This window comes from Ascaphus truei, unplaced genomic scaffold (assembly GCF_040206685.1).
Source record: "Ascaphus truei isolate aAscTru1 unplaced genomic scaffold, aAscTru1.hap1 HAP1_SCAFFOLD_830, whole genome shotgun sequence".
Lineage (NCBI taxonomy): Eukaryota > Metazoa > Chordata > Amphibia > Anura > Ascaphidae > Ascaphus > Ascaphus truei.
In genome coordinates this window covers 37576-65572 of record NW_027457168.1, presented here as the reverse complement: position 1 = coordinate 65572, position 27997 = coordinate 37576, and the positions used below count along the sequence as shown (strand labels likewise).

Below are 27997 nucleotides of genomic sequence, written 5' to 3'. Positions count from 1 at the left end.
ATGTGCAAACCAAAAGTCAAAATGAATTAAAAGGTCTTTAATGGGTTAACAGTGAAGACATGTGCATACACTATGCATACATGTTGTGGTGCTTAAAAGGTATAAAACAATATGACACGATAACACAACGAACTAAACAGTATGTGATGTACTGAAGCAAACACAAAAAAGGACTCTCACACTAAACGAATATACAAAATCACTTGCCCAGCATCATCCGCTCAGAGCACTCCTGCACGATCTCCTCCTCCGTTTTTTGCTCCAACTGACGCGTCCGGCAGCGGAACCGGAAAGGGGGATCTAAACCGGATGTCCTGCAGTGTGCTGGGTCCCTCTGTCAATGAGCTCCGGCAGGGAACTACGCGTTTCGCAATAAGCTTCGTCAGGTTCCTGCCGGATGCTCATTGTGTGCTGCATTTATAGGTGCCCCCATTAGTTTAATTGGAGAAACACCTGGATTAAGGGCATGGTTTAAATTTAGACGGTTATATCTCTTTATAGGAGCTACCTTTGGAAGCCCCTAATGTCAGGGATAGTGAGATGTGCCTGTAAATATAAATAATGGGTTAGATAAGCATATATTAAAATTAGATAAGCATATATTAAAATAAATCAATACATTATAAAAACTACATTTTAAAAAATACTTAGAGATGATCATTGTATTTGTCCTTAGAAGCATTTTAAGTTTAATAAAAAACGGTGGAAATTGGAATTTGATTGGGGTATTTGTGTGATTTGGAATCTTTTAGTTCCTCCGTGTGCAGTATTTTTAAAACCATTCTCTGTTGGTTAAAATCTTTACATATGTAATACAATAGTGCCACCATGTGGCTGGATGTGAAAATTACCTCAACACTGTCATAACCTAATGGTAAAAGTTAAGCAATCTTGGTAGTGTGGCACACATCCCTTTAAAGTAACTTAAAAATGTGCCAGAGTGTATTACAGCAAAAAATATATTTATGTGACAAAAGTTATAACGAATTACATATTTGACGGAAAAAATATAATATTATTATCAAGATGGTTAAAAAACCTTACTGTTTATAGCCACTACATCTGACATAAGGGTAGAACAACCTAGGCACCCAAAATCTTGGTTTCCTCATTCAGCTATCTAAAATGTACCACTCAATATCTCCGTGTTAGTTAAAAGATATTTCATTTGTAATACAATGCTGCCACCAAGTGGCCGCATATCGAAATTGCTACTTCAAAACCCTAATATTATCTCTACCACACTGTGGATAGTGCGGTATTCAGTTAAGTGTAGAGTCATTGTTTAAAATATATTGCAAAAGTATATTCCAGCGGATGACGAGAGTATATCAAATATGCATGAGCATGGGTTTACACAGACATTTGATATTAGAAAAATACTTGTATAGGTGATTTCGACGCGGAGCTCTCATGTGGTGAAAATGTTCAAAACGTATAGTCCAGATTCTTCATAACTCCTTTCTAACTTCAATTCATGTTGCAGAGGTTGTCGCGATGGTATGCATCATTTCTGGTCCTCAAGGGTTGGTTCGAGGTAGATTCATATTTGGGACGTGCGCCCTATTGGAGATTGGAGAGGAAGTGGATCAGTGTGTGTTAAAACAAAGAGGTAGATGTAAATGAAATTTAATAAAATAAAATAGTAGATGTTATAGAATAGTAGATGTTTATAAAATATTAAAAAATAAAAGTTGTTTAAAAATTGTTTACAAATGGGGGATTTGGAGCAGATTGATGGGTGTTCAGAGAAAGGCTGCAATGTCTATCTCTACATTGAGGCCTGTGGGTACCAGGCTTTTCAATTTGTAGATCCAAAACGTTTCTTTTCTTGATAGAGATGTCAGTCTGTCGCCTCCCCTCCAATGTGGGGGGACTACTTCAATGCCCCTAAATTCAAGGCCCGACGGATCTCCTTGGTGATGTAGTGCGAAATGCTTAGAGACACTATGTGTCATTAGTTTCCGTCTGATATTCCCTTATATTCCCATATATTCGTTTAGTGTGAGAGTCCTTTTTTGTGTTTGCTTCAGTACATCACATTGTGTTATCGTGTCATATATTGTTTTATACCTTTTAAGCACCACAACATGTATGCATAGTGTATGCACATGTCTTCACGGTTAACCCATTAAAGACCTTTTAATTCATTTTGACTTTTGGTTTGCACATTTCTTTTTGGTCATTTGGGATACGGGGAGAGGAGACACTCACACACCACACCCATCGGGGGACAACTCTGCTGAAACAACAGGACACCATCCATACAGGACATTACCCTCTGAGGGCAAGGACTCACATCAGGCCGTGTGAGTTTAATGTATATCTGAGACTCCAGTATATGAGTCTGTATTTACCCACACCAGTCAGCGTTGAGGGAGAGACACCACACAAGCCCGTGTGAGTCACTGGATCCATATATTCTATGCATTCTGTGATTAGTTAGTGGGAACCCACCATCCATCCCACAACCGTCCACTCCTACCCCACCCCTCTACTCCCCCTTCCCACTCCCCCCCTCCCCTTTTTTTCCCCCCAATCCCCCAATGTGGACATGATACACTAATATCGTGTTTTATTCTTTTATTCTTGTCTTAATACTGCATCCGGATCCACTATATCCGTGAAGTCCACGAGGTTCGCGCTGACCATCTTCACACCACTACTGCCACGCTGAGAAGGACACGGGATTCCCTTCTCCAAGGTCAAGCAGCAACCACAAAATCAACTAAAAGGGCCAGTATATGTTTTTCTACACACCCTTTTGCACCACAAACACCAAAATCATATTTTATATTTTATCATTTTTTAACAGAGTAAGGCGTTACAACAACTTTTTAAGCCACAAAATTTAGGGAGCGCCCCAGTCCAAATAACCTCCAGACTTCTCTAATCCCATCCTGGTGGCAGCACCCCACATTAGAAATCTCAACATGGAAGTAGCAACCATAGAGATAGAAGATATGGTCGAAATCAAGGAGAGTGTTTTCACAAAAAGAATTTTTAGAAGTAACAACATAGAGAACAAAATGAGAGAAATTGAGTCAGCGGAAATGGGAGACTTAGAAACAATAAATAATGAATTCGATAAACTAGAGAATTTACTTAAGAAGGAGACCAAAAAGGTCTGGGACAAAGTCTACCTAGAAAAATACATTGACATCAAACGTATTCCTAGGGGTTTACGGTTTGATAAAAAATCATCCTTTGAATTAGCAGATGTAGAATACAATGTACAATGGGAGGAAGCTATGGATGCCTGTTCATTCACTTTAATGAAACTTATCATTAAACACCATACAAAGACACTAATAGAAATTGACCGAGAAGTCACACTAATTCAGAAAAGATTAGAAACCTCTATAGATAATCCCACCTTCATAAGTAGGGACAGAAAACTAGCGGATGAAATAGACGCCATAGAAAAAAACCTGATAGAGTCAAAGAACAAAAAATTCAGACGAGACGAGGAAGATTATGTAGTGGGGTCAAACCCCAAATGGCAACGGATCTCACTAGTCCCACCTAGCACCCCAAGGGATAGGAAAATGTTCGAATATAGGAGTAGAGAAGATAGTAATAAAAACCAGAATTCAAGATCCAACACATTAAGCTATCCAACGAATCCAGAGAGGCATAAGAACTATCCCAAATATGAAAACAATAAGAATGTATCATTTAATAAAGAGGCTAGACAAATTCCACCAAGAAGGCAGGAGGCGGGTGCCCTAGAAACCCCTAGAGAGAATAAAGAAACTAAAACGCACACTATTGAAGACACAGGAAGCCACAAAAGGGACGAGGCAAAGAAAAATGATAGAGACAGAGAAGAACATTGGCAGGACAATAAATACTATTCTAAAGCAAAAGAGTATCACGAAAGGTATCACACTGCTAAGCCAACAACATATAACTACAGAACTAGATCACCACTTGAACGCCGTGATAACAGGTATGAGAAAGAAAGGAGCAGAGATAGGGACCACAGATCACCTTACAAACACTATGGGTCAAATCGGGAATACAGAGAGAGACGCTATGAGAGAGAAGAAAGCCAAAGGAGACACTACCGGTCACCCCACAAACAATATAGGGACCAGAGCCCAAGACGGGAACGCAAATCACCTTACAGGGAACAGAGGCAAACATACAGAGAAAGACATGATAAGGAGCAAGGTCACGTGAGAGAACAACGATCACCCAGACCACATACAGGTCATTTTTTAGAACAGGCCCAAGTAGCAAAACCACCACCAATAGCCACCCAGAATCGCACTCTAGTGGTAGAAGAACAGAAAGAAATAGAAACACCAAACACAAAACTCAGAAAAAGACCACACGAGGAAAGCGGGGAGGAAGAAGGACACAGGAAAAGAGCAGCGATGTAAACAATACTGCACCGACACACTTTATTCGAGCAAATACCCGGTATGTACCTGGCAGATACCTGGAATGCGCCGCTCCTCACCTCTGACAAGCCCCGTTGCATTTGCCTTCCCAGCCTGGGTTCATGCCTGGCTGATGGGCGGCTGATCTGTTAAATGATAATGATTAGGATTTAATAGGCTGCAATGCTTCGCGTGTCTACCAGATGACATAAATTCATGAATTGTAATGCAGTATATATATATGTACTGTTCAGTATTGCAGCCAGCGGGAATAAAATGATTCAATCCCTGCTGGAAAATAACTCAATGCACTCGGGCAGAAAACAGTCACAAACCTCAATACACCCGGGTATACCCAAATTCGTGGGACTAGCCGAGCTCGAATAAAGTGTGTCGCCAGTGTATATTTAATCTAAGTAAAAAAGAACTCAACATAGATGAATGTAAGCTTATAAAAAAGGGGCTGAATTTCGCGCCAGTTGCTAAGGCGAATAGTTTTAATCTGTATATAGACGCACACAAATACATCAGACAGCTTACGCTTAAAAAAAAAATTCTTTCCAAAGACGCACAAACTAGGGAGATAGTAAGTAATGATACGAACATAAACATAGAGAGTGATTTTAAACATTCAAATCTTAAAAACAAGTCCAAATTCTATCCTAGCTGGGCAAAAGGCCATAATCTAGAAGTGTTCCACCAAAAAATCCAGGAAGACTTTGACAAACTGACCTCAGGTACGACAAAGATAACGAAGAACAATTTAACACTAAAAGAGAAAATCGCTTTGCAAAACTTAGAGAAAGATAAGGATATCATATTCAAACAAGCAGACAAAGGGGGGGGGGGGTTGTCATTATGGACACTGAATATTATAAGGGAGAAGCAGAGAGGATATTATCTGACGACATCACCTATGCACGTCTTAAGACGAATCCGCATAAAGAATTCTGTATAGAATTCCTCACCCTACTAGACAAAGGCAGTACAACAGGAGTCCTAAATGAAAAAGAATACGACTATTTAAATATAAAATTCCCAGTTATGCCGATATTTTATTTTTTACCCAAAATACATAAGGATATTAAAGCACCACCAGGGAGACCCATCATCTCTGGGATAGGCTCACTCACGTCGCGACTATCGGAATATATAGATGGTTTTCTACAACCATATGTTGCGGAGATGCGGTCCTATCTAAGAGATACCACGCAAATTCTTAATGTATTAGAACAGGTAATTTGGCAAGATGACTACAAAATCTGCACTTGTGATGTAACTTCATTATACACATCCATAAAACACGACGATGGAATTGAAGCCATCAATAGGACATTAACAAAAGACCCAACTGTTAAAATAGAACAAAGACGCTTCATTTTAGAAAGTATCAATTTTATTCTGAAGCATAACCTTTTTAAATTTGATGGAACATATTTCCTACAAAAATGTGGCACAGCGATGAGTACGAAATTCGCACCAAGTTATGCCAATCTGTTCATGGACAATTGGGAGACTGATACCATCTGGTCAGAGCATGAATTGGGTGCGGATCTCGTGCTATGGCGAAGATACATCGATGATGTGTTTTTCATCTGGAAAGGTAGTAGTGAAAACTTGAACCATTTCTTAAACTATATTAATACTAATGAGAGGAACTTGGCTTTTACAACTTGCATAGGAAATAACACGGTAGACTTCTTAGACCTTACTATTTACATAGAAAACACCAAACTAAAGACTAAAACTTTCTTCAAAAAAGTGGACTGTAACAACTACCTACTTAACACTAGCTGCCACCACAAAAAATGGTTAAAGAACATACCCCCAGGACAGTTTCGTCGAATTAGGAGAAACTGTAGCGATGACCATATTTATAGGGAACAATCCAATATTCTTAAGAAGCGTTTCATTGCTAAAAACTATGATAACGATAAGATGGATATAGCAATAAGAGAAAAGTAGGGGAGCTCGAACGTAGTGAAATCCTTAAAACTAATCCACCTAAGCCCAAAGAAGAGTTCAGCATCGCTTTCTTAACACAGTTTAGTCAGGATGCAGGAAGCATACAACAGATCCTGAATAAACACTGGCATCTCCTACAGGGAGACCCCACCCTGAAAGAGTACCTCCCAGAAAAACCGAAAGTCATCTATAAAAGGGCAGATAACATCAAAAGAAAGTTAGCACCAAGCCTCTCTAGAATGGAGAATAGAACAACAGGCCAGGACTCAAACTGGCTACAAACAGCCAAAGGTTTCCATAGATGTAATACATGCAAAGCATGCAAACAGGGAAGTAAGGAAACAATTCAGTTCAGCTCTAATACAACAGGAGAACAGTTCAAAACCGGCAGCTTCATTAATTGCAAATCAGAATTCGTAGTCTACCTTTTAAACTGCCCCTGTGGACTCTAATATGTAGGGCGCACCAGTCGACCCCTGCGGGTGCGTATTTTGGAACACCTAGGGAATATCAGACGGAAACTAATGACACATAGTGTCTCTAAGCATTTCGCACTACATCACCAAGGAGATCCGTCGGGCCTTGAATTTAGGGGCATTGAAGTAGTCCCCCCACATTGGAGGGGAAGCGACAGACTGACATCTCTATCAAGAAAAGAAACGTTTTGGATCTACAAATTGAAAAGCCTGGTACCCACAGGCCTCAATGTAGAGATAGACATTGCAGCCTTTCTCTGAACACCCATCAATCTGCTCCAAATCCCCCATTTGTAAACAATTTTTAAACAACTTTTATTTTTTAATATTTTATAAACATCTACTATTCTATAACATCTACTATTTTATTTTATTAAATTTCATTTACATCTACCTCTTTGTTTTAACACACACTGATCCACTTCCTCTCCAATCTCCAATAGGGCGCACGTCCCAAATATGAATCTACCTCGAACCAACCCTTGAGGACCAGAAATGATGCATACCATCGCGACAACCTCTGCAACATGAATTGAAGTTAGAAAGGAGTTATGAAGAATCTGGACTATACGTTTTGAACATTTTCACCACATGAGAGCTCCGCGTCGAAATCACCTATACAAGTATTTTTCTAATATCAAATGTCTGTGTAAACCCATGCTCATGCATATTTGATATACTCTCGTCATCCGCTGGAATATACTTTTGCAATATATTTTAAACAATGACTCTACACTTAACTGAATACCGCACTATCCACAGTGTGGTAGAGATAATATTAGGGTTTTGAAGTAGCAATTTCGATATGCGGCCACTTGGTGGCAGCATTGTATTACAAATGAAATATCTTTTAACTAACACGGAGATATTGAGTGGTACATTTTAGATAGCTGAATGAGGAAACCAAGATTTTGGGTGCCTAGGTTGTTCTACCCTTATGTCAGATGTAGTGGCTATAAACAGTAAGGTTTTTTAACCATCTTGATAATAATATTATATTTTTTCCGTCAAATATGTAATTCGTTATAACTTTTGTCACATACAGTAAATATATTTTTTGCTGTAATACACTCTGGCACATTTTTAAGTTACTTTAAAGGGATGTGTGCCACACTACCAAGATTGCTTAACTTTTACCATTAGGTTATGACAGTGTTGAGGTAATTTTCACATCCAGCCACATGGTGGCACTATTGTATTACATATGTAAAGATTTTAACCAACAGAGAATGGTTTTAAAAATACTGCACACGGAGGAACTAAAAGATTCCAAATCACACAAATACCCCAATCAAATTCCAATTTCCACCGTTTTTTATTAAACTTAAAATGCTTCTAAGGACAAATACAATGATCATCTCTAAGTATTTTTTAAAATGTAGTTTTTATAATGTATTGATTTATTTTAATATATGCTTATCTAATTTTAATATATGCTTATCTAACCCATTATTTATATTTACAGGCACATCTCACTATCCCTGACATTAGGGGCTTCCAAAGGTAGCTCCTATAAAGAGATATAACCGTCTAAATTCAAACCATGCCCTTAATCCAGGTGTTTCTCCAATTAAACTAATGGGGGCACCTATAAATGCAGCACACAATGAGCATCCGGCAGGAACCTGACGAAGCTTATTGCGAAACGCGTAGTTCCCTGCCGGAGCTCATTGACAGAGGGACCCAGCACACTGCAGGACATCCGGTTTAGATCCCCCTTTCCGGTTCCGCTGCCGGACGCGTCAGTTGGAGCAAAAAACGGAGGAGGAGATCGTGCAGGAGTGCTCTGAGCGGATGATGCTGGGCAAGTGATTTTGTATATTCGTTTAGTGTGAGAGTCCTTTTTTGTGTTTGCTTCAGTACATCACATACTGTTTAGTTCGTTGTGTTATCGTGTCATATTGTTTTATACCTTTTAAGCACCACAACATGTATGCATAGTGTATGCACATGTCTTCACTGTTAACCCATTAAAGACCTTTTAATTCATTTTGACTTTTGGTTTGCACATTGCTTTTTGGTCATTTGGGATACGGGGAGAGGAGACACTCACACACCACACCCATCGGGGGACAACTCTGCTGAAACAACAGGACACCATCCATACAGGACATTACCCTCTGAGGGCAAGGACTCACATCAGGCCGTGTGAGTTTAATGTATATCTGAGACTCCAGTATATGAGTCTGTATTTACCCACACCAGTCAGCGTTGAGGGAGAGACACCACACAAGCCCGTGTGAGTCACTGGATCCATATATTCTATGTATTCTGTGATTAGTTAGTGGGAACCCACCATCCATCCCACCACCGTCCACTCCTACCCCACCCCCCTACTCCCCCTTCCCACTCCCCCCCTCCCCTTTTTTTCCCCCCAATCCCCCAATGTGGACATGATACACTAATATCGTGTTTTATTCTTTTATTCTTGTCTTAATACTGCATCCGGATCCACTATATCCGTGAGGTCCACGAGGTTCGCGCTGACCATCTTCACACCACTACTGCCACGCTGAGAAGGACACGGGATTCCCTTCTCCAAGGTCAAGCAGCAACCACAAAATCAACTAAAAGGGCCAGTATATGTTTTTCTACACACCCTTTTGCACCACAAACACCAAAATCATATTTTATATTTTATCATTTTATCATGTAAGGCGTTACAACAACTTTTTAAGCCACAAAATTTAGGGAGCGCCCCAGTCCAAATAACCTCCGTGACGGGGTGACTGACTGGGGTGACACACACACACACACTCTCCCATGCATGCATGCACACACATACACACACTCTCCCATGCATGCACATGCACACACACACACACACACACACACACACACACGACAGGGGGTAGAAGAGGAAAGGCCGCACGACCGAGCACCACCACTGACCCGCTCGCTCCCCCCCCCCCCCCCGCGACCATCTCCCGCCCTGCGCGGACAGCCACGGGACAGTGGAGAAGCGGAGACAAAGTAGGTAAGGGGGGAAAACCCCCGCTACCATCTCCAGCCCCGCGCGGGGATCAGGCGAAGCGGCGCGGGAAGCCGGGGGAAGCGGGGAACACCCCCACTACCATCACCCGCCCCCCAAGGGTATCGCGGGAAGCCGGGGTAAGTGGGGAAGCCCCCCACTACCATCACCCGCCCCCCAAGGGTATCGCGGGGAACATCCCCACTACCATCACCAGCCCCGCGCGGGTATCGCGGGAAGCCGGGGAACACCCACTACCATCACCCAGGGATCGGGGGAGGCCGGGGGGGGGGGGGGAGAAGGGGGGGGACACCTCTGCCCCGCGCGGGAAGCTGGGGTAAGCGGGGGCCGGGGAGAGAAGGGGGAACACCCACGCTACCATATCCAGCCACGCGCGGGTATCGGGGGTTGGGGGGAGAAAGGGGGAACTGCAGGAGGCAGGGAAGGAGCAGAGGGGATGGAGGATTGGAGAGTACTTACGCTCGTACTCTCCAACAGATCTCCGGCCAGAAAAAATGGCCATACGTTGGGGGCCGGCTCATATAGAGCCTGGCCGCGCGCCCACAAAGCCTGGGAGCGCGCGCCAATCAGCAGTCAGGTAGGGGGAGTTTTTTTTTTTTTTTGTTTCAGGCAGCTAGAGCGGGAAAATTTCAGCGCGAGCAGGGAAATTTAAAAAAATAAACACGTGTGCTGCTTGGGCCAATATTTACTCGCCCAGGGGTTAAATCCACCCGCCCCGGGCGTGTAAATGTATAGGATTGTCGAACACTGTATATATATATATATATATATATGTGTGTGTGCGTGTGCGTGTGTGTGTGCTTGTGTGTGTGTGTATGTGTGTGTGTGTATGTGTGTGTGTGTATGTGTGTGTGCGTTTGTGTGTGTGCATGAGCACAGCAGTGACGTCACCAGCTCCCCAAGCAGGAGCGCCGGGTGTCCTGGCTATTTCGCAAGCTCACGCGGGGAGTGCTGCGGGCAAGTTGAGCGCGCTTCAAAGTCTCTTTTTTTTCCACTCTTTCGCCAGCACACATAGTTTTTATTCTTGACAGTATTAGATTTTCACTTACGCACAATTATTTTTTCTTTGACCAGCAGTATTATCTCCAAACACGTGGGACAGCTATGGGGACATCCTTTGCCCCCTCCTACGCCAACTTGTTCATGGGTTGGTGGGAGATGTCCCACGTGTTTGGAGATTCCAATCCCTTCAGGCGTCATGTGGTGTTTTACAAACGCTACATTGACGACCTGATTTTGATCTGGAGTGGTGGGGAGGAAGACCTTTTGAGGTTCTTTGAATACCTGGCAGACAATACTCTCAACTTGAAATTTACTCACACATATAATAAAAACCACATTTACTTTCTAGATTTAAATTTATATGTGGATATGGAGTATAATATTCAATCAGACATCTATAGAAAGGAGAATGCCAGGAACTCATTACTTCATTATAACAGTTGTCACGCACGCCCTCTGGTTAAGGGCATTCCAAAGGGGCAGTTCCTGCGATTACGCCGTAACTGCTCCACATTGGAGGCCTTTATCCACAGGGCGAAAGAGATGAGGAGGAGGTTCCTGTCGAGGGGATACGATGGTGCAGACCTTGATCAGGCATATCAGCATGCACTGAATATGGATAGGAATACCCTCACCAACATAGCAGCCAACAGTACCCAGATAGATACACAGGCCGAGAACACAGAAGCGCCATTCTTTATTACAAACTATAGCGAACAAGCAAACTCAATTAAAACCATCATACGCAAACATTGGGCCACACTTTCACTAGACCCTTTACTAAATAAAATGGCATGTGTGGGACCCAAAATAGTGTTCCGTAGAGCAGCTACGCTAGGGAATCTTCTGTCACCCAGTTTGCTGAAAACTACTAATACTAACCAGAATAAACTGTCTTTCTTTCCAAAATTGATTGGATCATTTAAATGTGGGCACTGTAAGATTTGTCCCAAAATGAAGAAAGTTAAACATTTCACTGATAAACTTGAAACACGGAAATATCAGATAAAAACCTTTATGTCATGTCAGACCAATTATGTCATATACTTGTTACAATGCGGATGTAAAAAAACAGTATGTGGGGCTTACCAGTAGAGCCTTAAAAATTCGCATTCTAGAACACTTAAGGCTCATCAAGAATTCAGACATGACACATCCGGTCCCAATCCACTTTAACAACTGTCCATTGGGTTCTGTGGACAATTTCAGTTGTTGCGCTATAGAACATGTAGTCCTCCCCCCTCGGGGAGGGGATAGAATCAAGCTCCCACACCAAAGGGAGGCGCACTGGATCCACACATTAAACACATTACAACCCAGTGGACTTAATGTGGATTGGGATCTACGATGTTTTCTTTAAGAGATATATAAGAGTGTTATACGTGGAATGCAAATATGTACATATTATGGTCTTCTTTAGAACAGAACGTCTATTGTGTATTTCTGATTTATTCTCTGCACTGTCCCTCCCTTAGCCTTTCCCCCTCCCCTCCCCCCTCCTCCCCCCCCCTCTCTCTTTCCCTCCCTCACACTTCTCATCCCCCCCCCCCTTCCATACCTCCCCCCCTCCTCTTTTCCCCCCCTTCTCTCCCCCCCCCCCCCTTTTACCCTTGTTTCTCTCCCTTTCCCACCTACCTTCCCTTGATTCACTGGTCTATAAGTCACAAATATGTCTAAATAAAGCATTAGGAAGCCCCTATATGTATGACTGACTAATCGGTATATAACTTGGGTTATTGTGAATCTAGTGTTGAGTATATTCCACTTGCAGTGTTTGCAACAGCTTTTTATGTTTATTCATATACCTGGAATGTGCTGCCAAATAGTCTTATCATTTTGCTACTGTGTATGTCTGAATATATAATTTAGATGCTCTCTGTGCATATAATATGTTTATAGTGAGCTGCACAGACATTAAATACTTTAAATAGCATGATATTAGCTAACAGGCATATAGCACTGAAGGGGTTAAAGTTTTAATGCCGCTTTCGCGGGCTTTTAGGTATTTAAGAGGCTGTCACCACTTCTCCCCACTCCAAGACGAAGCCCTCTGCGTAAGGGTGAAACGCGTTGAGGGGGAGATGCTGGTGTAGCCCTGGTGTGTGTCAAATAAAGTTATGTTGAACTAGTCATCCGGGAGCCTTTCATTGGACATGCGCAGTTGCGCCGCACTTCTATCCATTTTCTTTTTTTTAAAGCCTGGGTGAAAACTAAACTCGGCAAGCACAGCGCGGTCAGCACGCTCAGCGCTAGCGTGGCCGCAGCCTAAGTGATGAGTAAAATACTTTCCCGCAGCTCCTGCGCTGACTCGCTTGCTACATACAGTTGCTTGCTTGCTGGATAGCGCAGTTGTGGGGATAATAATGCCGCGGCCGTGGGTTTGATCCCCACACCGGCCATTCTGCAGCTTTCTTTGCATTTGTTCTGTGTTTTATAAAAGATTATGAGGATGTAAAAGTTTAAATTGATAAACATACCATGAATCGCTCCCTAGGGTCGTCTCAATCAGCGCTGCTCCCTTCCCCCGTTACCACATGAGAACGCTGGGAAATTAAGGGATTTATAGCAGTATAGTGAAATATTAGGAACATTTTGTATGGAGCAGAATAATTAGCACAGGGAAAATAACAAGAAAATAAAGTCCATCATAAGCACAATTATTCACATATTTAATCTACATTCTTAGGCCGCGCTTATAGTACTGGCGACGTCGGCCGAAAACAGAAGCATTGCTGCCGCGTGCACTTATAGTGACATTGTCACGTGAACAAATCAAATTGCCGGAATCCCGCACTGCCACCGCCCGGCGAAACATATCTTTCGCCGGTGGTGACGGCGTCGTCACCCGTCGTGTCGCCATCGACGGCACTATAGGCACAGCCTTAATCATTTTTTCTCTCCCTTACTGAGCCTCTCTCTCCCCATCACTGTGTTTCTCCCGCTCCCCCCTCCTGTCCACTGTCCGTCCCCCCCTCCTCTCCCCCCCCCCCTCATAGCTGGAAATTTAGCTCACGTGCAACGCCGGGTCTACACACACACACACACACACACACACACACACACACACACACACACACACACACACACACACACACACACACACACACACACACACACACACACACACACACACACACACACACACACACACACACACGACATTGTTTATTCAGTTCTTATCCCTTAACCAGCTTCTTCACTAGTAGTTTGGTTCCAGTTCTTATATTTCTCATTATGGGCTTTTAAATGTCTGTTACATTGTATATATATACATGTGCGCTAGCGTCCTTTGTTGCCATGGTAACAAGCATGATACACCTGTGGTCCCGTGGCAACGACGCTCGTTATGAGGGGCAGACCTTGCCGTGACACGTGATGTCACAACCCAGAAGCACCGGCAACCAGATACGCGTGGTCTTACCGGCTAATTTGAGACCTCCACACAACTGGAACGGGGTCTGCTTAATAGCGTTTTGGCGCCAAGTGGGTGGGGGCGAATGTCAGTGTTACATAAATGTCTGTCTGTTATATTTGTGTAACACTGAGGGGCGATGAGACGGAAGGGCTGCCGCCCGGAAACGTTATTTGTTCCTTTCTGTCTGTAAATATACACTACGGCACGTAATATAGTGGGCGCGCTTGCTCCGGCGTGCGCACGTGGCACTTATATATGGCTGTGGTTAGCCAGCCGTTCTATACTAGGGACGCACTAAGTGATGAGTAAAACACTTTCCCGCAGCTCCTGCGCTGACTCGCTTGTTACATACAGTTGCTTGCTTGCTGGATAGCGCAGTTGTGGGGATAATAATGCCGCGGCCGTGGGTTTGATCCCCACACCGGCCATTCTGCAGCTTTCTTTGCATTTGTTCTGTGTTTTATAAAAGGTTACGAGGATGTAAAAGTTTAAATTGATAAACATACCATGAATCGCTCCCTAGAGTCGTCTCAATCAGCGCTGCTCCCTTCCCCCGTTACCACACGAGAACGCTGGGAAATTAAGGGATTTATCTCAGTATAGTGAAATATTAGGAACATTTTGTATGGAGCAGAATAATTAGCACAGGGAAAATAACAGGAAAATAAAGCCCATCATAAGCACAATTTTTCAAATATTTAATCTACATTCTTAGGCCACGCATATAGTACTGGCGACGTCGCCCGAAAACAGAAGCATTGCCGCCGCGTGCACTTATAGTGCCCGCTATGGCGACAAAGCGACATCGCCGTTGCGGAAACTGGTAGCCGGCAAAATTAGATTTTTCAAGGGCCGTCACGTCACTTGAACAAATCAAATTGCCGGAATCCCGCACTGCCACCGCCCGGCGAAACATATCTTTCGCCGGTGGCGACGGCGTCGTCACCCGTCGTGTCGCCATCGACGGCACTATAGGCACAGCCTTAATCATTTTTTCTCTCCCTTACTGAGCCTCTCTCTCCCCCTCACTGAGCCTCTCTCTCCCCATCACTATGCCTCTCTCCCCCTCACTGAGCCTCTTCCGCTCCCCCCTCCTGTCCACTGTCCGTCCCCCCCTCCTCTCCACTGCCCCCCCCCCCCTCATAGCTGGAAATTTAGCTCACGTGCAACGCCGGGTCTACACACACACACAAACACACACACACACACACACACACACACACACACACACACACACGACATTGTTTATTCAGTTCTTATCCCTTAACCAGCTTCTTCACTAGTAGTTTGGTTCCAGTTCTTATATTTCTCATTATGGGCTTTTAAATGTTTGTTACATTGTATATATAAATGTGCGCTAGCGTCCTTTGTTGCCATGGTAACAAGCATGATACACCTGTGGTCCCGTGGCAACGACGCTCGTTATGAGGGGCAGACCTTGCCGTGACACGTGATGTCACAACCCGGAAGCACCGGCAACCAGACACGCGTGGTCTTACCGGCTAATTTGAGACCTCCACACACCTGGAACGGGGTCTGCTTAATGGCGTTTTGGCGCCAAGTGGGTGGGGGCGAATGTCAGTGTTACATAAATGTCTGTCTGTTATATTTGTGTAACACTGAGGGGCGATCAGACGGAAGGGCTGCCGCCCGGAAACGTTATTTGTTCCTGTAATATAGTGGGCGCGCTTGCTCCGGCGTGCGCGCGTGGCACTTATATATGGCTGTGGTTAGCCAGCCGTTCTATACTAGGTAAAACACTTTCCCGCAGCTCCTGCGCTGACTCGCTTGCTACATACAGTTGCTTGCTGGATAGCGCAGTTGTGGGGATAATAATGCCGCGGCCGTGGGTTTGATCCCCACACCGGCCATTCTGCAGCTTTCTTTGCATTTGTTCTGTGTTTTATAAAAGGTTACGAGGATGTAAAAGTTTAAATTGATAAACATACCATGAATCGCTCCCTAGAGTCGTCTCAATCAGCGCTGCTCCCTTCCCCCGTTACCACACGAGAACGCTGGGAAATTAAGGGATTTATCTCAGTATAGTGAAATATTAGGAACATTTTGTATGGAGTAGAATAATTAGCACAGGGAAAATAACAGGAAAATAAAGCCCATCATAAGCACAATTTTTCAAATATTTAATCTACATTCTTAGGCCGCGCATATAGTACTGGCGACGTCGCCCGAAAACAGAAGCATTGCCGCCACGTGCACTTATAGTGCCCGCTACGGCGACAAAGCGACGTCGCCGTTGCGGAAACTGGTAGCCAGCAAAATTAGATTTTTCAAGGGCCGTCACGTCACGTCACTTGAACAAATCAAATTGCCGGAATCCCGCACTGCCGCCGCCCGGCGAAACATAACTTTTGCCGGTGGCGACGGCGTCGTCACCCGTCATGTCGCCATCGACGGCACTATAGGAACAGCCTTAATCATTTCTTCTCTCCCTTACTGTGCCTCTCTCCCCCTCACTGTGCCTCTCTCTCCCCATCACTGTGCCTCTCTCTCCCCATCACTGTGCCTCTCTCTCCCCATCACTGTGCCTCTCTCTCCCCATCACTGTGCCTCTCCCGCTCGCCTCACTGTGCCTCTCCCCCTCCCCTCACTGTGCCTCCCCCCATCCCCTCACTGTGCCTCTCCCATCCCTCTCCCCCTCCCCTCACTGTGCCTCTTTTTCCCCCTCCCCTCACTGCGCACCTCTTCCCCCTCCCCTCACTGCGCCTCTCTCCCCCTCCCCTCACTGCCTCTATACCCCCTTCCCCCACTCCCCTCACTGTGCCTCTCCCCCTCCCCTTGCTGCGCCTCTCTCCCCCTCCCCTCACTGTGCCTCTCTCCTCCCTCCCCTCACTGTGCCTCTCACCCCTTCCCTCACTGTGCCTCTCTCCTCCTTCCCTCAATGTGCCTCTCTCCTCCCCTCCCCTCACTGTGCCTCTCTCCTCCCTTCCCTCACTGAGCCTCTCTCCTCCCTTCCCTCACTGAGCCTCTCTCTCTCCTCCATCCCTCACTGTGCCTCTCTCCCCCTCCCCTCACTGTGCCTCTCCCCCTTTCCTCACTCTCCCCTCCTTTCACTGTGCCTCTCTCCCCCTCACTGTGCCTCTCTCCCCTCTCCCCTCACTGTGCCTCGCTCCCCTCTCCCTGTGCCTCTCCCCTCCCCGTGCTTCTCTCCCTCCCCTCACTGTGCCTCTTTCCCCTCCCCTCCCCTCATTGTGCCTCTCTCCCCCTCCTCATTGTGCATTCCTCCCCCCTCCCCTCACTGTGCCTCTCTCTCCCCATTCCCTCACTGTGCCTCTCCCCCCTTTCCTCACTCTCCCCCTCCCCTCACTGTGCCTCTCTCCCTCCCCTCACTGTGCCTCTCTCCCCTCACTGTGCCTCTCCCCCTCCCCTCACTGTGCCTCTCTCCCTCCCCTCACTGTGCCTCTCTCCCCCTCACTGTGCCTCTCTCCCTCCCCTCACTGTGCCTCTCTCCCCTCACTGTGCCTCTCCCCCTCCCCTCACTGTGCCTCTCCCCCTCCCCTCACTGTGCCTCTCTCCCCTTCCCCTCACTGTGCCTCTCTCCCCTCACTGTGCCTCTCTCCCCTCACTGTGCCTCTCTCCCCTCCCCTCACTGTGCCTCTCCCCCCTCCCCTCACTGTACCTCTCCCCTCACTGTGCCTCTCCCCCCTCCCCTCACTGTGCTTCTCTCCCTTCTCCTCACTGTGCCTCTCTCCGCCCCTCTCCTCACTGTGCCTCTCTCCCCACCTCACTGTGCCTCTCTCCCCCCTCCCCTCACTGTGCCTCTCTCCCCTCCTCCCCTCACTGTGCCTCTGTCCCCCCGTCCCCTCACTGTGCCTCGCTCCCCCCTCCCCTCACTGTGCCTCTCTCCCCCACTCCCCTCACTGTGCCTCTCTCCCCCCTCCCCTCACTGTGCCTCTCTCCCCCCTTCCCTCACTGTGCCTCTCCCACCTCCCCTCACTGTGCCTCTCTCCCCTCCTTCCCCACACTGTGCCTCTCCCCCACTCCCCTCACTGTGCCTCTCTCCCCTCCCCTCACTGTGCCCCGCTCCCCTCACTTTGCCTCTCTCCCCCCCTCACTGTGCCTCTCTCCCCCCTCCCCTCACTGTGCCTCTCTCCCCCCCTCACTGTGCCTCCTCCCCCCTCCCCTCACTGCGCATCTCTCCCCTCTCCCCTCACTGTGCCTCTCTCCCCTCCCCTCACTGTGCCCCGCTCCCCTCACTTTGCCTCTCTCCCCCCCTCACTGTGCCTCTCTCCCCCCTCCCCTCACTGTGCCTCTCTCCCCCCTCACTGTGCCTCCTCCCCCCTCCCCTCACTGTGCCTCTCTCCCCTCTCCCCTCACTGTGCCTCTCTCCCCCACTCCCCTCACTGTGCCTCTCTCCCCCACTCCCCTCACTGTGCCTCTCTCCCCTCCCCTCACTGTGCCTCTCTCCCCCACTCCCCTCACTGTGCCTCTCTCCCCTCCCCTCACTGTGCCACTCTCCCCCACTCCCCTCACTGTGCCTCTCTCCCCCCTCCCCTCACTGTGTCTCTCCCCCCTCCCCTCACTGTGTCTCTCCCCCCCCCTCACTGTGCCTCTCCCCCTCCCCTCACTGTGCCTCTCCCCCTCCCCTCACTGTGCCTCCCCCCCCTCACTGTGCCTCTCTCCCCTCACTGTGCCTCTCCCCCTCCCCTCCCCTCACTGTGCCTCTCTCCCCTTCCCCTCACTGTGCCTCTCCCTTCCCCTCACTGTGCCTCTCCCCCCTCCCCTCACTGTGCCTCTCCCCCTCCCCTCACTGTGCCTCTCCCCCCTTCCCTCACTGTGCCTCTCTCCCCTCCCCTCACTGTGCCTCTCCCCCCTCACTGTGCCTCTCCCCCTCCCCTCACTGTGCTTCTCTCCCTTCTCCTCACTGTGCCTCTCTCCCCTCACTGTGCCTCTCTCCGGCCCTCCCCTCACTGTGCCCCTCTCCCCCCTCCCCTCACTGTGCTTCTCTCCCTTCTCCTCACTGTGCCTCTCTCCGCCCCTCCTCTCACTGTGCCTCTCTCCCCCCCTCCCTTCACTGTGCCTCTCTCCCCTCCTCCCCTCACTGTGCCTCTGTCCCCATCCCCTCACTGTGCCTCGCTCCCCCCTCCCCTCACTGTGCCTCTCTCCCCCACTCCCCTCACTGTGCCTCTCTCCCCCCTCCCCTCACTGTGCCTCTCTCCCCCCTCCCCTCACTGTGCCTCTCTCCCCTCCTTCCCCTCACTGTGCCTCTCTCCCCCCCTTCCCCTCACTGTGCCTCTCTCCCCCACTCCCCTCACTGTGCCTCTCTCCCCTCCCCTCACTGTGCCCCGCTCCCCTCACTTTGCCTCTCTCCCCCCTCCCCTCACTGTGCCTCTCTCCCCCCCTCACTGTGCCTCCTCCCCCCTCCCCTCACTGTGCCTCTCTCCCCTCTCCCCTCACTGTGCCTCTCTCCCCCACTCCCCTCACTGTGCCTCTCTCCCCTCCCCTCACTGTGCCTCTCTCCCCCACTCCCCTCACTGTGCCTCTCTCCCCTCCCCTCACTGTGCCTCTCTCCCCCACTCCCCTCACTGTGCCTCTCTCCCCCCTCCCCTCACTGTGTCTCTCCCCCCCCTCACTGTGCCTCTCACCCCTCACTGTGCCTCTCCCCCTCCCCTACCCCTCACTGTGCCTCTCTCCCCTTCCCCTCACTGTGCCTCTCTCCCCTTCCCCTCACTGTGCCTCTCTCCCCTTCCCCTCACTGTGCCTCTCCCCCCTTCCCCTCACTGTGCCTCTCCCCCCTCCCCTCACTGTGCCTCTCCCCCCTCCCCTCACTGTGCCTCTCCCCCCTCCCCTCACTGTGCATCTCCCCCCTCCCCTCACTGTGTCTCTCTCCCCTCCCCTCACTGTGCCTCTCCCCCTCCCCTCACTGTGCTTCTCTCCCTTCTCCTCACTGTGCCTCTCTCCCCTCTCCCCTCACTGTGCCTCTCTCCGGCCCTCCCCTCACTGTGCCTCTCTCCCCCCTCCCCTCACTGTGCTTCTCTCCCTTCTCCTCACTGTGCCTCTCTCCGCCCCTTCTCTCACTGTGCCTCTCTCCCCCCCTCCCTTCACTGTGCCTCTCTCCCCTCCTCCCCTCACTGTGCCTCTGTCCCCATCCCCTCACTGTGCCTCTGTCCCTCCGTCCCCTCACTGTGCCTCGCTCCCCCCTCCCCTCACTGTGCCTCTCTCCCCCACTCCCCCCACTGTGCCTCTCTCCCCCCTCCCCTCACTGTGCCTCTCCCCCCTCCCCTCACTGTGCCTCTCTCCCGTCCTTCCCCACACTGTGCCTCTCCCCCACTCCCCTCACTGTGCCTCTCTCCCCTCCCCTCACTGTGCCCCGCTCTCCTCACTTTGCCTCTCTCCCCCCCTCACTCTGCCTCTCTCCCCCCCCTCACTGTGCCTCTCTCCCCCCTCCCCTCACTGTGCCTCTCCCCCCCTCACTGTGCGTCCTCCCCCCTCCCCTCACTGTGCCTCCTCCCCCCTCCCCTCACTGTGCCTCCTCCCCCCTCCCCTCACTGTGCCTCTCTCCCCTCTCCCCTCACTGTGCCTCTCTCCCCTCCCCTCACTGTGCCCCGCTCCCCTCACTTTGCCTCTCTCCCCCCCTCACTTTGCCTCTCTCCCCCCCTCACTGTGCCTCTCTCCCCCCTCCCCTCACTGTGCCTCACTCCCCCCTCACTGTGCCTCCTCCCCCCTCACTGTGCCTCCTCCCCCCTCCCCTCACTGTGCCTCTCTCCCCTTCCCCTCACTGTGAATCTCCCTCCTCCCCTCACTGTGCATCTCCCCCCTCCCCTCACTGTGCCTCTCTCCCCTCACTGTGCCTCTCTCCCCTCACTGTGCCTCTCCCCCCTCCCCTCACTGTGCTTCTCTACCTTCTCCTCACTGTGCCTCTCCAACCTCCCTCACTGTGCCTCTCTCCGCCCCTCCCCTCACTGTGCCTCTCTCCCCCCTCACTGTGCCTCTCTCCCCCCGTCCCCTCACTGTGCCTCTCTCCCCTCCTCCCCTCACTGTGCCTCTGTCCCACCCTCCCCTCACTGTGCCTCTGTCCCACCCTCCCCTCACTGTGCCTCTCTCCCCCACTCCCCTCACTGTGCCTCTCTCCCCCTCCCCTCACTGTGCCTCTTTTTCCCCCTCCCCTCACTGCGCACCTCTTCCCCTCCCCCCACTGCGCCTCTCTCCCCCTCCTCCCACTGCGCCTCTCTCCCCCTCCCCTCACTGCCTCTATACCCCCTTCCCCCAGTCCCCTCACTGTGCCTCTCCCCCCTCCCCTCGCTGCGCCTCTCTCCCCCCTCTCCTCACTGTGCCTCTATCCCCCCCCTCACTGTGCCTCTCTCCCCCCTCCCCTCACTGTGCCTCTCACCCCCTCCCCTCACTGTGCCTCTCCCTGTCCCCTCACTGTGCCTCTCCCTGTCCCCTCACTGTGCTTCTCCCCCCCTCACTGTGCCTCTCTCCTCCCTCCCCTCACTGTGCCTCTCTCCCCCCCTCCCTTCACTGTGCCTCTCTCCCCTCCTCCCCTCACTGTGCCTCTGTCCCCATCCCCTCACTGTGCCTCGCTCCCCCCTCCCCTCACTGTGCCTCTCTCCCCCACTCCCCTCACTGTGCCTCTCTCCCCCCTCCCCTCACTGTGCCTCTCTCCCCCCTCCCCTCACTGTGCCTCTCTCCCCTCCTTCCCCTCACTGTGCCTCTCTCCCCCACTCCCCTCACTGTGCCTCTCTCCCCTCCCCTCACTGTGCCCCGCTCCCCTCACTTTGCCTCTCTCCCCCCTCCCCTCACTGTGCCTCTCTCCCCCCCTCACTGTGCCTCCTCCCCCCTCCCCTCACTGTGCCTCTCTCCCCTCTCCCCTCACTGTGCCTCTCTCCCCCACTCCCCTCACTGTGCCTCTCTCCCCTCCCCTCACTGTGCCTCTCTCCCCCACTCCCCTCACTGTGCCTCTCTCCCCTCCCCTCACTGTGCCTCTCTCCCCCACTCCCCTCAGTGTGCCTCTCTCCCCCCTCCCCTCACTGTGTCTCTCCCCCCCCTCACTGTGCCTCTCACCCCTCACTGTGCCTCTCCCCCTCCCCTACCCCTCACTGTGCCTCTCTCCCCTTCCCCTCACTGTGCCTCTCTCCCCTTCCCCTCACTGTGCCTCTCTCCCCTTCCCCTCACTGTGCCTCTCCCCCTTCCCCTCACTGTGCCTCTCCCCCCTCCCCTCACTGTGCCTCTCCCCCCTCCCCTCACTGTGCCTCTCCCCCCTCCCCTCACTGTGCATCTCCCCCCTCCCCTCACTGTGTCTCTCTCCCCTCCCCTCACTGTGCCTCTCCCCCTCCCCTCACTGTGCTTCTCTCCCTTCTCCTCACTGTGCCTCTCTCCCCTCTCCCCTCACTGTGCCTCTCTCCGGCCCTCCCCTCACTGTGCCTCTCTCCCCCCTCCCCTCACTGTGCTTCTCTCCCTTCTCCTCACTGTGCCTCTCTCCGCCCCTTCTCTCACTGTGCCTCTCTCCCCCCCTCCCTTCACTGTGCCTCTCTCCCCTCCTCCCCTCACTGTGCCTCTGTCCCCATCCCCTCACTGTGCCTCTGTCCCTCCGTCCCCTCACTGTGCCTCGCTCCCCCCTCCCCTCACTGTGCCTCTCTCCCCCACTCCCCCCACTGTGCCTCTCTCCCCCCTCCCCTCACTGTGCCTCTCTCCCCCTTCCCTCACTGTGCCTCTCCCCCCTCCCCTCACTGTGCCTCTCTCCCCTCCTTCCCCACACTGTGCCTCTCCCCCACTCCCCTCACTGTGCCTCTCTCCCCTCCCCTCACTGTGCCCCGCTCTCCTCACTTTGCCTCTCTCCCCCCCTCACTCTGCCTCTCTCCCCCCCCTCACTGTGCCTCTCTCCCCCCTCCCCTCACTGTGCCTCTCCCCCCCTCACTGTGCGTCCTCCCCCCTCCCCTCACTGTGCCTCCTCCCCCCTCCCCTCACTGTGCCTCCTCCCCCCTCCCCTCACTGTGCCTCTCTCCCCTCTCCCCTCACTGTGCCTCTCTCCCCTCCCCTCACTGTGCCCCGCTCCCCTCACTTTGCCTCTCTCCCCCCCTCACTGTGCCTCTCTCCCCCCTCCCCTCACTGTGCCTCACTCCCCCCTCACTGTGCCTCCTCCCCCCTCACTGTGCCTCCTCCCCCCTCCCCTCACTGTGCCTCTCTCCCCTTCCCCTCACTGTGCATCTCCCTCCTCCCCTCACTGTGCATCTCCCCCCTCCCCTCACTGTGCCTCTCTCCCCTCACTGTGCCTCTCTCCCCTCACTGTGCCTCTCCCCCCTCCCCTCACTGTGCTTCTCTACCTTCTCCTCACTGTGCCTCTCCAACCTCCCTCACTGTGCCTCTCTCCGCCCCTCCCCTCACTGTGCCTCTCTCCCCCCTCACTGTGCCTCTCCCCCCGTCCCCTCACTGTGCCTCTCTCCCCTCCTCCCCTCACTGTGCCTCTGTCCCACCCTCCCCTCACTGTGCCTCTGTCCCACCCTCCCCTCACTGTGCCTCTCTCCCCCACTCCCCTCACTGTGCCTCTCTCCCCCTCCCCTCACTGTGCCTCTTTTTCCCCCTCCCCTCACTGCGCACCTCTTCCCCTCCCCCCACTGCGCCTCTCTCCCCCTCCTCCCACTGCGCCTCTCTCCCCCTCCCCTCACTGCCTCTATACCCCCTTCCCCCAGTCCCCTCACTGTGCCTCTCCCCCCTCCCCTCGCTGCGCCTCTCTCCCCCCTCTCCTCACTGTGCCTCTATCCCCCCCCTCACTGTGCCTCTCTCCCCCCTCCCCTCACTGTGCCTCTCACCCCCTCCCCTCACTGTGCATCTCCCTGTCCCCTCACTGTGCCTCTCCCTGTCCCCTCACTGTGCTTCTCCCCCCCTCACTGTGCCTCTCTCCTCCCTCCCCTCACTGTGCCTCTCTCCCCCCCTCCCTTCACTGTGCCTCTCTCCCCTCCTCCCCTCACTGTGCCTCTGTCCCCATCCCCTCACTGTGCCTCGCTCCCCCCTCCCCTCACTGTGCCTCTCTCCCCCACTCCCCTCACTGTGCCTCTCTCCCCCCTCCCCTCACTGTGCCTCTCTCCCCTCCTTCCCCTCACTGTGCCTCTCTCCCCCACTCCCCTCACTGTGCCTCTCTCCCCTCCCCTCACTGTGCCCCGCTCCCCTCACTTTGCCTTTCTCCCCCCTCCCCTCACTGTGCCTCTCTCCCCCCCCTCACTGTGCCTCCTCCCCCCTCCCCTCACTGTGCCTCTCTCCCCTCTCCCCTCACTGTGCCTCTCTCCCCCACTCCCCTCACTGTGCCTCTCTCCCCTCCCCTCACTGTGCCTCTCTCCCCCACTCCCCTCACTGTGCCTCTCTCCCCTCCCCTCACTGTGCCTCTCTCCCCTCCCCTCACTGTGCCTCTCTCCCCCACTCCCCTCACTGTGCCTCTCTCCCCCCCTCCCCTCACTGTGTCTCTCCCCCCCCTCACTGTGCCTCTCACCCCTCACTGTGCCTCTCCCCCTCCCCTACCCCTCACTGTGCCTCTCTCCCCTTCCCCTCACTGTGCCTCTCTCCCCTTCCCCTCACTGTGCCTCTCTCCCCTTCCCCTCACTGTGCCTCTCCCCCCTTCCCCTCACTGTGCCTCTCCCCCCTCCCCTCACTGTGCCTCTCCCCCCTCCCCTCACTGTGCATCTCCCCCCTCCCCTCACTGTGTCTCTCTCCCCTCCCCTCACTGTGCCTCTCCCCCTCCCCTCACTGTGCTTCTCTCCCTTCTCCTCACTGTGCCTCTCTCCCCTCTCCCCTCACTGTGCCTCTCTCCGGCCCTCCCCTCACTGTGCCTCTCTCCCCCCTCCCCTCACTGTGCTTCTCTCCCTTCTCCTCACTGTGCCTCTCTCCGCCCCTCCTCTCACTGTGCCTCTCTCCCCCCCCTCCCTTCACTGTGCCTCTCTCCCCTCCTCCCCTCACTGTGCCTCTGTCCCCATCCCCTCACTGTGCCTCTGTCCCTCCGTCCCCTCACTGTGCCTCGCTCCCCCCTCCCCTCACTGTGCCTCTCTCCCCCACTCCCCTCACTGTGCCTCTCTCCCCCCCTACCCTCACTGTGCCTCTCTCCCCCTTCCCTCACTGTGCCTCTCCCCCCTCCCCTCACTGTGCCTCTCTCCCCTCCTTCCCCACACTGTGCCTCTCCCCCACTCCCCTCACTGTGCCTCTGTCCCACCCTCCCCTCACTGTGCCTCTCTCCCCCCACTCCCCTCACTGTGCCTCTCTCCCCCTCCCCTCACTGTGCCTCTTTTCCCCCCTCCCCTCACTGCGCACCTCTTCCCCTCCCCCCACTGCGCCTCTCTCCCCCTCCTCCCACTGCGCCTCTCTCCCCCTCCCCTCACTGCCTCTATACCCCCCTTCCCCCAGTCCCCTCACTGTGCCTCTCCCCCCTCCCCCTCGCTGCGCCTCTCTCCCCCCTCTCCTCACTGTGCCTCTATCCCCCCCCCTCACTGTGCCTCTCTCCCCCCTCCCCTCACTGTGCCTCTCACCCCCTCCCCTCACTGTGCATCTCCCTGTCCCCTCACTGTGCCTCTCCCTGTCCCCTCACTGTGCTTCTCCCCCCCTCACTGTGCCTCTCTCCTCCCTCCCCTCACTGTGCCTCTCTCCCCCCCTCCCTTCACTGTGCCTCTCTCCCCTCCTCCCCTCACTGTGCCTCTGTCCCCATCCCCTCACTGTGCCTCGCTCCCCCCTCCCCTCACTGTGCCTCTCTCCCCCACTCCCCTCACTGTGCCTCTCTCCCCCCTCCCCTCACTGTGCCTCTCTCCCCTCCTTCCCCTCACTGTGCCTCTCTCCCCCCACTCCCCTCACTGTGCCTCTCTCCCCTCCCCTCACTGTGCCCCGCTCCCCTCACTTTGCCTCTCTCCCCCCTCCCCTCACTGTGCCTCTCTCCCCCCCTCACTGTGCCTCCTCCCCCCTCCCCTCACTGTGCCTCTCTCCCCCTCTCCCCTCACTGTGCCTCTCTCCCCCACTCCCCTCACTGTGCCTCTCTCCCCTCCCCTCACTGTGCCTCTCTCCCCCACTCCCCTCACTGTGCCTCTCTCCCCCTCCCCTCACTGTGCCTCTCTCCCCTCCCCTCACTGTGCCTCTCTCCCCCACTCCCCTCACTGTGCCTCTCTCCCCCCTCCCCTCACTGTGTCTCTCCCCCCCCCTCACTGTGCCTCTCACCCCTCACTGTGCCTCTCCCCCTCCCCTACCCCTCACTGTGCCTCTCTCCCCTTCCCCTCACTGTGCCTCTCTCCCCTTCCCCTCACTGTGCCTCTCTCCCCTTCCCCTCACTGTGCCTCTCCCCCCACTGTGCATCTCCCCCCTCCCCTCACTGTGTCTCTCTCCCCTCCCCTCACTGTGCCTCTCCCCCTCCCCTCACTGTGCTTCTCTCCCTTCTCCTCACTGTGCCTCTCTCCCCTCTCCCCTCACTGTGCCTCTCTCCGGCCCTCCCCTCACTGTGCCTCTCTCCCCCCTCCCCTCACTGTGCTTCTCTCCCTTCTCCTCACTGTGCCTCTCTCCGCCCCTCCTCTCACTGTGCCTCTCTCCCCCCTCCCTTCACTGTGCCTCTCTCCCCTCCTCCCCTCACTGTGACTCTGTCCCCATCCCCTCACTGTGCCTCTGTCCCTCCGTCCCCTCACTGTGCCTCGCTCCCCCCTCCCCTCACTGTGCCTCTCTCCCCACTCCCCTCACTGTGCCTCTCTCCCCCCTCCCCTCACTGTGCCTCTCTCCCCCTTCCCTCACTGTGCCTCTCCCCCTCCCCTCACTGTGCCTCTCTCCCCTCCTTCCCCACACTGTGCCTCTCCCCCACTCCCCTCACTGTGCCTCTCTCCCCTCCCCTCACTGTGCCCCGCTCCCCTCACTTTGCCTCTCTCCCCCCCTCACTCTGCCTCTCTCCCCCCCCTCACTGTGCCTCTCTCCCCCCTCCCCTCACTGTGCCTCTCCCCCCCTCACTGTGCCTCCTCCCCCCTCCCCTCACTGTGCCTCCTCCCCCCTCCCCTCACTGTGCCTCTCTCCCTTCCCCTCACTGTGCCTCTCCCCCCTCCCCTCATTGTGCCTCTCCCCCCTCCCCTCATTGTGCCTCTCCCCCCTCCCCTCACTGTGCCTCTCTCCCCTCACTGTGCCTCTCCCCCCTCCCCTCACTGTGTTTCTCTCCCTTCTCCTCACTGTGCCTCTCTCCCCTCCCCTCACTGTGCCTCTCTGCGGCCCTCCCCTCACTGTGCCTCTCTCCCCCTCCCCTCACTGTGCCTCTCTCCCCCCCCTCACTGTGCCTCTCTCCCCCCCCTCACTGTGCCTCTCTCCCCCCTTCCCTCACTGTGCCTCTATCCCCTCCTCCCCTCACTGTGCCTCTATCCCCTCCTCCCCTCACTGTGCCTCTCTCCCCCTTCCCTACATACAGTTGCTTGCTTGCTGGATAGCGCAGTTGTGGGGATAATAATGCCGCGGCCGTGGGTTTGATCCCCACACCGGCCATTCTGCAGCTTTCTTTGCATTTGTTCTGTGTTTTATAAAAGGTTATGAGGATGTAAAAGTTTAAATTGATAAACATACCATGAATCGCTCCCTAGGGTCGTCTCAATCAGCGCTGCTCCCTTCCCCCGTTACCACACGAGAACGCTGGGAAATTAAGGGATCTATCTCAGTATAGTGAAATATTAGGAACATTTTGTATGGAGCAGAATAATTAGCACAATTTTTCAAATATTTAATCTACATTCTTAGGCCGCGCATATAGTACTGGCGACGTCGGCCGAAAACAGAAGCATTGCCGCCGCGTGCGCTTATATTGCGCGCTACG

General features: G+C 52.7%; 2 long non-coding RNA genes across 2 annotated transcripts; one reads left to right on the top strand and one right to left on the bottom strand.

Annotated features, from left to right (window-relative positions):
- Positions 1–22: 22 nt before the first annotated feature.
- LOC142486380 (uncharacterized) lies at positions 23–27822 on the bottom strand. Its single transcript, XR_012798945.1, has 5 exons — positions 27751–27822; positions 16188–16253; positions 14745–14810; positions 13301–13366; positions 23–1563 (listed from the first exon to the last, which is right to left on the bottom strand). It is a non-coding gene; the product is annotated as an uncharacterized LOC142486380 (long non-coding RNA).
- Positions 6991–8818, top strand: LOC142486377 (uncharacterized). Its single transcript, XR_012798942.1, has 2 exons — positions 6991–7452; positions 8295–8818. It is a non-coding gene; the product is annotated as an uncharacterized LOC142486377 (long non-coding RNA).
- Positions 27823–27997: the final 175 nt, after the last annotated feature.